We start from the raw sequence: 9,695 nt of genomic DNA, 5'->3' as shown, positions 1-9,695 counted from the left end.
TCATGAGATAATTATGGGTTGATGATGAGATATGCGATTAGATAACGATGTGGTTATGAGTGATCATGATGTTAAGACGCAAAGTGAAGAAAGATTAGGATTAAGAAATGATATTGATGATGATAGTGATATAGAAGTACGATGATGATGATGTTATTATGACTCTTGTTTCCATTCGATCCTAGTAAATTTTTTGGGTCTTCTAGCTTCAAAAAAAAAAAAATGTTGCTACTGTTGTTGAGTTACAATTTATGAAGAAGACATCATTTATAGGTTAAATTAATTAATCGTGTGAAGTAAATCAGAAAAACTTGAACGAAGGAGTGGTTTGGGTTGTTATCGGGTTAGCGGGACGTCGCGGGTTCAAACCCGAACTTGGGCATATTTTTTTTTAGGACTACTCCTTTGAGGTAGTTATTACTAATACTCTTATTATTATTATTTCATTATTATTTTTGTTATTATTATTATTATTATTATTATTATTATTATTATTATTATTATTATTATTATTATTATTATTATTATTATTATGAACCTAAGTATTATTATTATTAAAAATTATTATCATTATTATTATTATCATTATTTTTTTACTAGTATTATCATTATTATTATTTTTACAACAAATAAATATTATGTATATAAAATTATACTTATAATAATATTACATATTATAAACATATTTTTATATAAATATTCATATATAACAAATGATGTATTTTAATATAATATTAATCATATATAAATATTAATATAACTATATAAATATTAGTCACTTTTAAAGATACATACAAATTAAAATATATGTAATATATAGTTTAAGATATAATAAATTTGTTCAATTAGAAATATATGTGTTAATATATATAAATGATATAGGTTCGTGAATCCTAGGTCAACCCTGCATTGTTCAGTTATTCAATATCGTCATATGTATTTTTACTACAAAATACAGTATGGTGAGTTTCATTACTCCCTTTTTAAATGCTTTTGCAATATATATTTTTGGGACTGAGAATACATGCGCTTTTATAAATGTTTTACGGAATGGACACAAGTAATCGAAACTACATTATATGGTTGAATTATCGAAATCGAATATGCCCCTTTTTATTAAGTCCGGTAATCTAAGAATTAGGGAACATACACCCTAATTGACGCGAAACCTAAAGATAGATCTATTGGGCCCAACAAGCCCCATCCAAAGTACCGGATGCTTTAGTACTTCGAAATTTATATCATGTCCGAAGGAGGATCCCAGAATGATGGGGATATTCTTATATGCATCTTGTGAATGTCGGTTACCAGGTGTTCAATCCATATGAATGATTATTTTGTCTCTATGTATGGGACGTATATTTATGAGAAATGAAAATCTTGTGGTCTATTAAAATGATGAAAATGATTATTTATGTAAACTAATGAACTCACCAACCTTTTGGTTGACACTTTAAAGCATGTTTATTCTCAGGTATGAAAGAAATCTTTCGCTGTGCATTTGCTCATTTTAAAGATATTATTTGGAGTCATTCATGACATATTTCAAAAGACGTTGCATTCGAGTCGTTGAATTTATCAAGATTATTGTTAAGTCAATTATAGTTAGATATATTATGAAATGGTATGCATGCCGTCAACTTTCGATGTAATGAAAGATTGACTTTTCAAAAACGAATGCAATGTTTGTAAAATGTATCATATAGAGGTCAAGTACCTCGCGATGAAATCAATTGTTGTGAATCGTTTATAATCGATATGGACTTCGTCCGGATGGATTAGGACGGGTCACTACAATTTTTCATCGTCTTTTTATTTTTCGTTGTTTACTTTGGTTTGAATGGTTTCATAATGTTTATTCTAATCGATTGAAGAGGTAGGAGACAAATTAGTGTTTCATGCGTAATTAAAATGACTGAAAACCTCCAATTTTATACGGTTCTATTTTCCAGCTAGGGTTGGTGGTACTACGTAATTGGATTCTCCGACGATAGCTCCAACAATTACATCGGAGGAAGATGAAGAATGTGTTTATTTATTGCTTCACCTTTAATCTGCAAAAAGGTACTTTTAATATTTTTTTTAATTCATTGTATACAATAAATTAATATAACTAATAAATATTAAGATGTAGTAATAATTAAAATTAGATTATGGGTTTTTGTTTATTTTGTCTATTTTATCATACTAGTCAAAGACTCGCGAATTCGTGGGATTCTTTAAGAAATTTTATTATAAAAAAGTAGCATCGAGGCTATTATATGAGGATCGATTATTTCACATTATTTGAAAAGTGAGATGATGAAGTGCAATTAAGCTGTAATAGTAATAATTTGAATTAAACATCGTTGAAACACAAAAATCTAATTCAAATTATGAAAGCTGCTAAAAAGAATTACATAGATGTTACTTAATTATAACTTCCCAATGGTGATCAAATGACTTTAATCTTTTGTGGTAGTTGTGAAGTACGATCAATGTCAACGTTTTTTTTGTCTTACAGTGAGTATATCTTGGAATTTTTCAATGTAGAAATGCGTATTTCATCTAACTATAGAAGAAGTTAACATCTTTTGTGGCAGTTGTGAAGTGTAATTGATTGACAATTGTGGTTCAGCTTATACCAACTGTACATAACATGCTCAAAATACAAATACAGAATATTTTTGCAAAGAGTAAAAAACAAATGACCTGATAATTCAAATCATGTCATTGTTTGATTTCCGTTTTCTTCTGGTAATTGCAGATTTCTTGGGTTTTGACATGTTTTTATTTCGAATGTTACTCTAATCATTTAAGTTACAGAATTTTTAAAGTGTGTTTGCATAGTTTGTTGCTATTATGCTGCAACTTGATAGTTGTATGTCAGATGGGCATTTTATTCAAATTTGTTGGATGCAACCCAAATGTTTTAGGTAAAACTAATTAACTAAGGGTGATAAGTCAATTTACCCTTATAGTATAATATCTTGGGTTTAAGTTATTACTGGGGTGACACTATAGTTATGTTTTTTTCTTTATTTATTCAAGTTATGTATGTCTATTAAGATTAATATGAATAAGATGTTATAACTAGTAATGAAAATACAAGTAGTAGTTGGGGTTATTCTAAATGAAAGTAAACATGATATAAATAAAGATATTATTAAGCTAAAATTTGACTCTTAGGCCAGATGCAATGGAGGGTGAAAGACCCCCGTTAACAATCGCCACCACCTCACGCGCATCACCAGCAAATCGCCACCACTTTCGCCGGTGGAGCCTGCAACGGTGGTAACGGCTCAGTTGGTGGGGCCCAGCCTAATTTTATTTTGTTTTGTTTTTTTTTTCACTTGTGATTTCTGATTTTGGAGCTTTTTTGATGATGAAATATAGAGTTTTGGTAATGGGTTGAATAGAGAGGTTAAAGAAAGAGAAGTTGTTATAATTTTATTTGGAGAAGATGATAAAGTAGTGGGTGGAAGTATTAATTTATTTATTTATATTTTTATTTATTTATTTGTATTTTAATTTTATAGTATATGATATGATGTGTTTTAATTTATTTTGATGATAAAATTTTTTTTTTATCTTTGATTAATGAATTTTTATGTAATTGTTTTTAAAATATTATTTGTATTTATTTATTATATTTAAATAATAATTTTAAATTGATAAAGTTTGAAATGGAGTGTATGATAGTGAGTGTTTAGTGAAAGGAATGTGAAAGAGATGTTAAAGGGTTTGTGGTGATGTGACGCTGAAAATATTAGTGAAAGAGCTAAACGATTGCAAGTGGCATTACTATAATATTGATATAAAGTAATTCTCGCAATCTGATTAGTCCACGTGTCAGCTCCTCTCATATAAAATTATTGTTCACGCTGTTGGAGTATTTTTCCTTTTTTTTTTTTTTTCTTTTTTTCTTTTTTTCTTTTTGTGTTTCACGTTTGTCGATAAATGGAAAAGAGGCCATCTCTATCGTCATCTTCGTCCATCACTGGTGACAGAAGACGTGCTCTCCCATCCCTCTATCACTCTTTTCATACTCTTTCTTTGTCCATCTTATCTTCTATCTTCTCCCTCTCGGACTCTTTCCAACTGTATCTCGAAAATCAATTTATCGATTTCATTTAATATCAATCAAGGAAAAATCAGTTCATATCAATTTACACTGTAAATATAAATAATATCTCCTATTCTTCACCTCCAAAACAAACGCATATATATCTCATATTTAGGGTTTCATAAATCTCAAAAAATTATTTCTTCTTCAAATCGTTCACTCAAAATTCGTTATCTCCGGAACCAGATTGGGTCGAACAACCAAGCTCGTGGCAAATATTGATTCAATTTGTGTGTTCGATTGTCGGACCCGAAATTCGTTTTCTCTTGATTCAGATTGGGTCGAACGATCTGGTATAAAAAAGGTTTGATTTATTTACTCTTTTGAACAACATGTTATCATATACATGTATCTCTACTTACGAAGTTTTCAATTGATCCAATTATTAGGGTTTTGTTTTATAGTTTAGTCACCCAATATGTAAGGTTATGATTATGTGACCACGTGATTAGGTTTCTACTTTTATATTCAATTGGCTATACATATGTATACTGTGATTCTTTTTTGGGTTTATGGAGGTGATTTGTGCTAGAGAATATAATTGTATTTTATTTTTAATGTTAACTTTGATTTGATGACTAAATTGTTACATTTCCAGGTGGTATGTATGCTTGGTTATATAAATGATAGGGTGCTTTACAAGGGGATAATGGCATTAATAACTCACCAGGTTCAAGTATAAGAAAAAACATAGCACATCAGTCGATGCATATATTAGTTTAATGCACACGAAAAAAATAGGAACGATACTTAGAAGCTTCGTTTGTATTTGTGCGCGTCTACCATGAACACAATCTTCAAAATAGTTTACTACGCTCATTCTTTTTTTCTTTGACTTCTATGCAGGATATCTTGGCACGGCAATATGAGTTGCAACGAAGTTCAGTTTTTTATTCAAAAAGGGTATTTTTGTAAGTTGTCACCATTCAACTATTTATTACGGTTAGTCTGCTACCTTACATTACGCAATATGTATGATGCTGTTGACTTCTCTGTTTTTTTGTGGTTTTAGAAACTAGGCTGTGATGATAAACATATTGGACATGGACTTAGCGACCTGAATAAATGTTTTTGTTCATTGGCTTGGCAACTTTCGGATTGCAGCCATGGCGATTTCTTTTTCTGTTGCTATGTTTATGCATATGTCTGAGCCATTTATAGAGCCATGATGATTTTCAAAACGTTGTTTTTTTAAGTGGTTTTTAGAAGTCATGGCCTACATTTGTATTGACGCCTACGGCTGCTGATGCTAACACTTTCAAGTAAAAAATGATACACTTCATAAAAAAAGAGGTTTAATATAACAGGCTATGATGATGAATTCATAGCGATTCTGTCGAGAAATGAGAAAATGTTGTCTCCCATGTTGGCGAGGCAACCTACAACTTGCAGCCACGGGTGTTCGTATTCTCTTTCTTCATATTACCCACTCACATGAGCCTATGACCGTTACATCTTATTAACTTACATATGTTATAAATCTTTTTTTAAACTATCTAATTCAGAGGCAACCCTAATGTAACAGACTTCCTAATTGATATCCGAAGTACGTAATTCCAGTATGACATTATGATAATGACAAATGACAAATGACAATTGTATTTTTTTTTTCAAAAAAAAAAAAAAAAAAACTAAGAACATAATAGTTCCAGGTATCTTTGTATGATTAGGTGATGTTAATCTTTTTTGGGTGTTTCTGTTGTTGTGTAGTTCCTTTAATTTGAAACCTCATTTTAGATGTTTTTAGCTAATTGTAGTATGTATTCGTATTGTCTCCCCGTAAATAGTTTAATGTGATCGTTTGTTATTGTGAAATTTTTTTTTTTGGCAAACAAAAGTTTCATATTTCGGAGGTTACAAGTTGGAAAAAGATTGATGAGGATTGAGTAAAAGATTTTTGAAAGATTTCGGGTGATATTTGGGGTAATAAAAACTATTGAATTTAAATGTGGTTGATGACTATTAGTAGGGCATAAGTCCTTTGATCAAAAATGCTTAAGTGTGAAGTTGTTGCTTATAAGTGATACGGATGTGAGAGTATGAGGAAGAGAATTTACCACCCATTGATTTTGGAAAATTTTGAACTGGTATGACTAATATCGAAGTAAGAAGGATGATGGTGTGATTATCATCAAATAAGAAATCTCTCGGAATAAGTTAGGATTCAGAGTCGCGTAAGAATGAGTATCAAATAAGATTCCTGGCTAGTCCTTAAGATAGAATTTGAATCGCCGGAGTGACGGGATACAATTTCCTTTATGTATCGTCGTGTAAGTTTATCCATTGTATCGGTTTCTTTCATGGCTAGAAAGTGAGCAGATTTGGTGAGATGGTCAATGATAACCCAGATAGTGTCCTAACCGCCTACCGTTTTCGGTAGCTTCGTGATAAAATCCATTGTTATTCCTTCCCATTTTCATTGTGGGATTTCGGGTTGTTGTCATGCAACTAATAAGGTTCAGCTTCGGGCTACTTCTCTCCCCATAAACTATTAACGGCTCACCATTCTCGCGAGGTACACGAATGACCTTCTCACTATAAATAACTTTCGCTTTCATCCTTGAAAGCCAGTCCATTCAAACTATTTCATCAGAGCTTCATAACTTGATGAGTATTAGGTTAATATTAAGGTTCATTCCAACAAAATTTTATTATACTACCGTGAAAAATTCTATCATTCTCCTCAAATAACATCCGCTTGTGCGTAGGTAACTAATCCTTTCCACTACTACTTTAAACTTCCAAGTTTTGTTGACATGAGGTCATCTCCAAATGACCCACCTTTTAATTTTAAGGTACTACCTTAAATTATTCCTCTATCTCTGACAGCTTACCATTAGCTTGTCCTATAGAATACTTAACTCTCATGGTTGTTAATGGCTTATTAGTCATAACACTAAGGTTCTTAGATATAAGGTTTCTATCGCTCTAGTATTAAACAACTCCGAGACAATAAAACGTCGTGACGAAACGTACCCCAACTAAAAATCAGGATCCATGCGAGTCTCCATAGCTGAGATAACGATTGCTCTACAGTAAGTAAGTCCAAAGTTTTTCCTATTTAAGAACTTTGTCCTTAAGTGTACAGAGTGTCTATATCCATAACAAATTTTTGGATTATCATTTCTGCAATCAAGGCCCTTCTTGTACAGTATTTGGGCTACGTGGTTATTCTTTCCCTACCTCTAATAGACCATAATGCGTATACTCAAGTGGTTCCTACCAAGATTTTCTCTGAATCACTTCATATTCCTTATATAGTAACATTGGGACTTCTGCATAATTCACTTCAATATAATTAAGCTGGCCTGGCGTCATTATATTGTACTAAATCGTACGTTCATTCCAATATCACTCCATATGGTCAATGTAACGTGATCACTTCCAGTTCTACTCAATTGCATCCAACGGTGCTTTATCTATGCTATCTCAAAACAAAATCTACATAATTAATCTCACGGTGTCTCGGTGTGGGTGCGTAGGTTCCGTAGGTCATGCACCAATGCCGAAATGTCCCGAAATTTCTTCAAAATGTTCGGGTTCAGGTAACGTCGTTAGGTTCCTTTCTAGAAATTCAATCTGGGTCTCGCGGCGAGTTGTACGTGTAGCAAGTAGTAATACGATATGTCTTGAGGCGACTCCCAAGTCTTTGGATATGGCTGAGCATCAGTAGAAGGCACTCTGACCTTGTGAAAGGAGATGTCCTCCCAACTTCCCCAATGCCTAAGAGTGTTAGGGTCCTAAATCCAGAAGTGTCGTTAGATCGTCGAGTAGTGGTGAAGAACGAAAGAGATAAGTGACGGTCATGATAGCGTACGAGATACGAGCCATCTTGCGGGAACTGAACAACTTTCGAATGTTCACACGTCGTACGTGGCTATTTAGAGTGAGCTCGGGGTGCGGTTACTCCGACAAATCCTCCAATATCTCCTCCTCCGAGGATCAACTTTAGTGGGCGTGTAATCCGAGGGGTACTCCTCCTAGATTGCGTGAAGAATCGTTTCGATCTCCAGAACGGTGGAACGATAGTAACATGTGGATTACAATACCAATCCTTAGGGTTAGACGTGTGTGAAAAGGGTTCAGAAAAACATCTGAACTAGGAAAGGTAAGTTTTTCAAGTCGGTACAGCGAATAGCAGGCATGAAGCAAGCACGTAATCAGGCACTACAACAACCTAGATCGTCTACAACAGTATATAGCATGGCAATATTAACAGTACTAAACAGAAGTAACATGTAATCGAAAGCAGATAGTAGTATGCAGTAGCGAGGATAAGCAATAGCATACAGCGAGTTCACATAGCAGTAAGAGTAAGCAGTAACATGCAGCAGTAGTAAGCAGTAACAAGTAAACGAGCAAGTTGTAGATTAGTCCTATTACTGAATACTACTTGGCCTGGTCTAGACTCACTAATGCAACCTAATTCCCTACAACCAATGCTCTGATACTTACTGTGACGCCCCGTACAAAATCATCGTGTACGGTTCATCAACAACAGGATCATTACAAGGTCAAATACTATATGCTGTTTGAAAACTAGTTTTGCATTCATGAAAAGATAGCGTTTTACAAAAGATAACGTGCTTCCTATGAATAGAAGCATAAACATAAGTACGTGACACAAAGGTCGTTACAAAGCCATTGTTTGAAAATAACGTAAGTTACGAATGCAAAATAAAAGTTCCATGATTGAGACATCTCTAAGTAATGCAGCGGAAATCTAGCACAGCAGGTCCGTAACAACAAGTCTATAACAGCAAGTTTATAACACCAAGGCAGCAAGTCTAATAGCGGAAGCAACAACGTTTAAGCACCTGAGAAATACATGATTAAAAAGTCAACACGAATGTTGGTGAGCTATAGTTTGTTTGTAATCAATAATGCAATGTAGGCCACGAGATTTCAGTGCTTCAAACTAGGTTTCAAATCAGTATTTCAAATCAGTATGATAAAGTATATGCTTATCCGTGGGCACCCGATAACTAACTTAACGTAATATTACCCCCTAAAAGTACACTTGGCGAGTGCGTAAGTTTACGAAGTATTAAACACCCGTTAAATGCTAGCGCGACTAGCCCGAGTGGGGATGTCAAACCCTATGGATCCATATCTAAGATTCGCGTTCACCGGTTCAAAGACCAATGACTAAACGTTACCGAGCTGAGGGGAAAGTTTATGTCGTTGTATAACCCACACGTATATAAAGTTTAAGTACTCGTGCCTAGTATGTAAAACGTAAAAAGCGCATGTATTCTCAGTCCCAAAATAGTTAAAGTAAAAAGGGATGCTATAACTCACAGTGAATAAGCGTTAAAAGTCGTCACGAAAGTGTGCAAGTAGTAAGTCGGTCCGAAAGGTCGTCAACCTAAGTCAAAGGTTACTAGGTCAGTAGGTTGTCCTCATAAGTTCTAATAGTGCATAAAATAAGTTTAAGTGTCATCATCATCATTCATCATCGTAAAAGCCAAGTAAGTTTAACAAGTATAGAGGTCGAAACAATAGGCTGACTTTGATCAGCTGCCACGGCCTCTATGTAAATCGAAAAGACGCGAAATCAGTGGCTATGGCTCCGTTTGGGAGTCCTCTA

General features: G+C 33.6%; 1 long non-coding RNA gene across 1 annotated transcript; it reads left to right on the top strand.

The window, feature by feature from the left end:
- The first annotated feature begins 3,922 nt into the window (after positions 1-3,922).
- LOC139843794 (uncharacterized) lies at positions 3,923-5,690 on the top strand. Its single transcript, XR_011757706.1, has 3 exons — positions 3,923-4,409; positions 4,704-4,775; positions 4,952-5,690. It is a non-coding gene; the product is annotated as an uncharacterized lncRNA (long non-coding RNA).
- The last annotated feature ends 4,005 nt before the right edge of the window (positions 5,691-9,695 follow it).

This window comes from Rutidosis leptorrhynchoides, chromosome 4 (assembly GCF_046630445.1).
Source record: "Rutidosis leptorrhynchoides isolate AG116_Rl617_1_P2 chromosome 4, CSIRO_AGI_Rlap_v1, whole genome shotgun sequence".
In the NCBI taxonomy this organism is placed as follows: Eukaryota; Viridiplantae; Streptophyta; class Magnoliopsida; order Asterales; family Asteraceae; genus Rutidosis; species Rutidosis leptorrhynchoides.
Note: the sequence above shows the minus strand (reverse complement) of the source record. Positions and strands in the feature narration are given on the sequence as shown.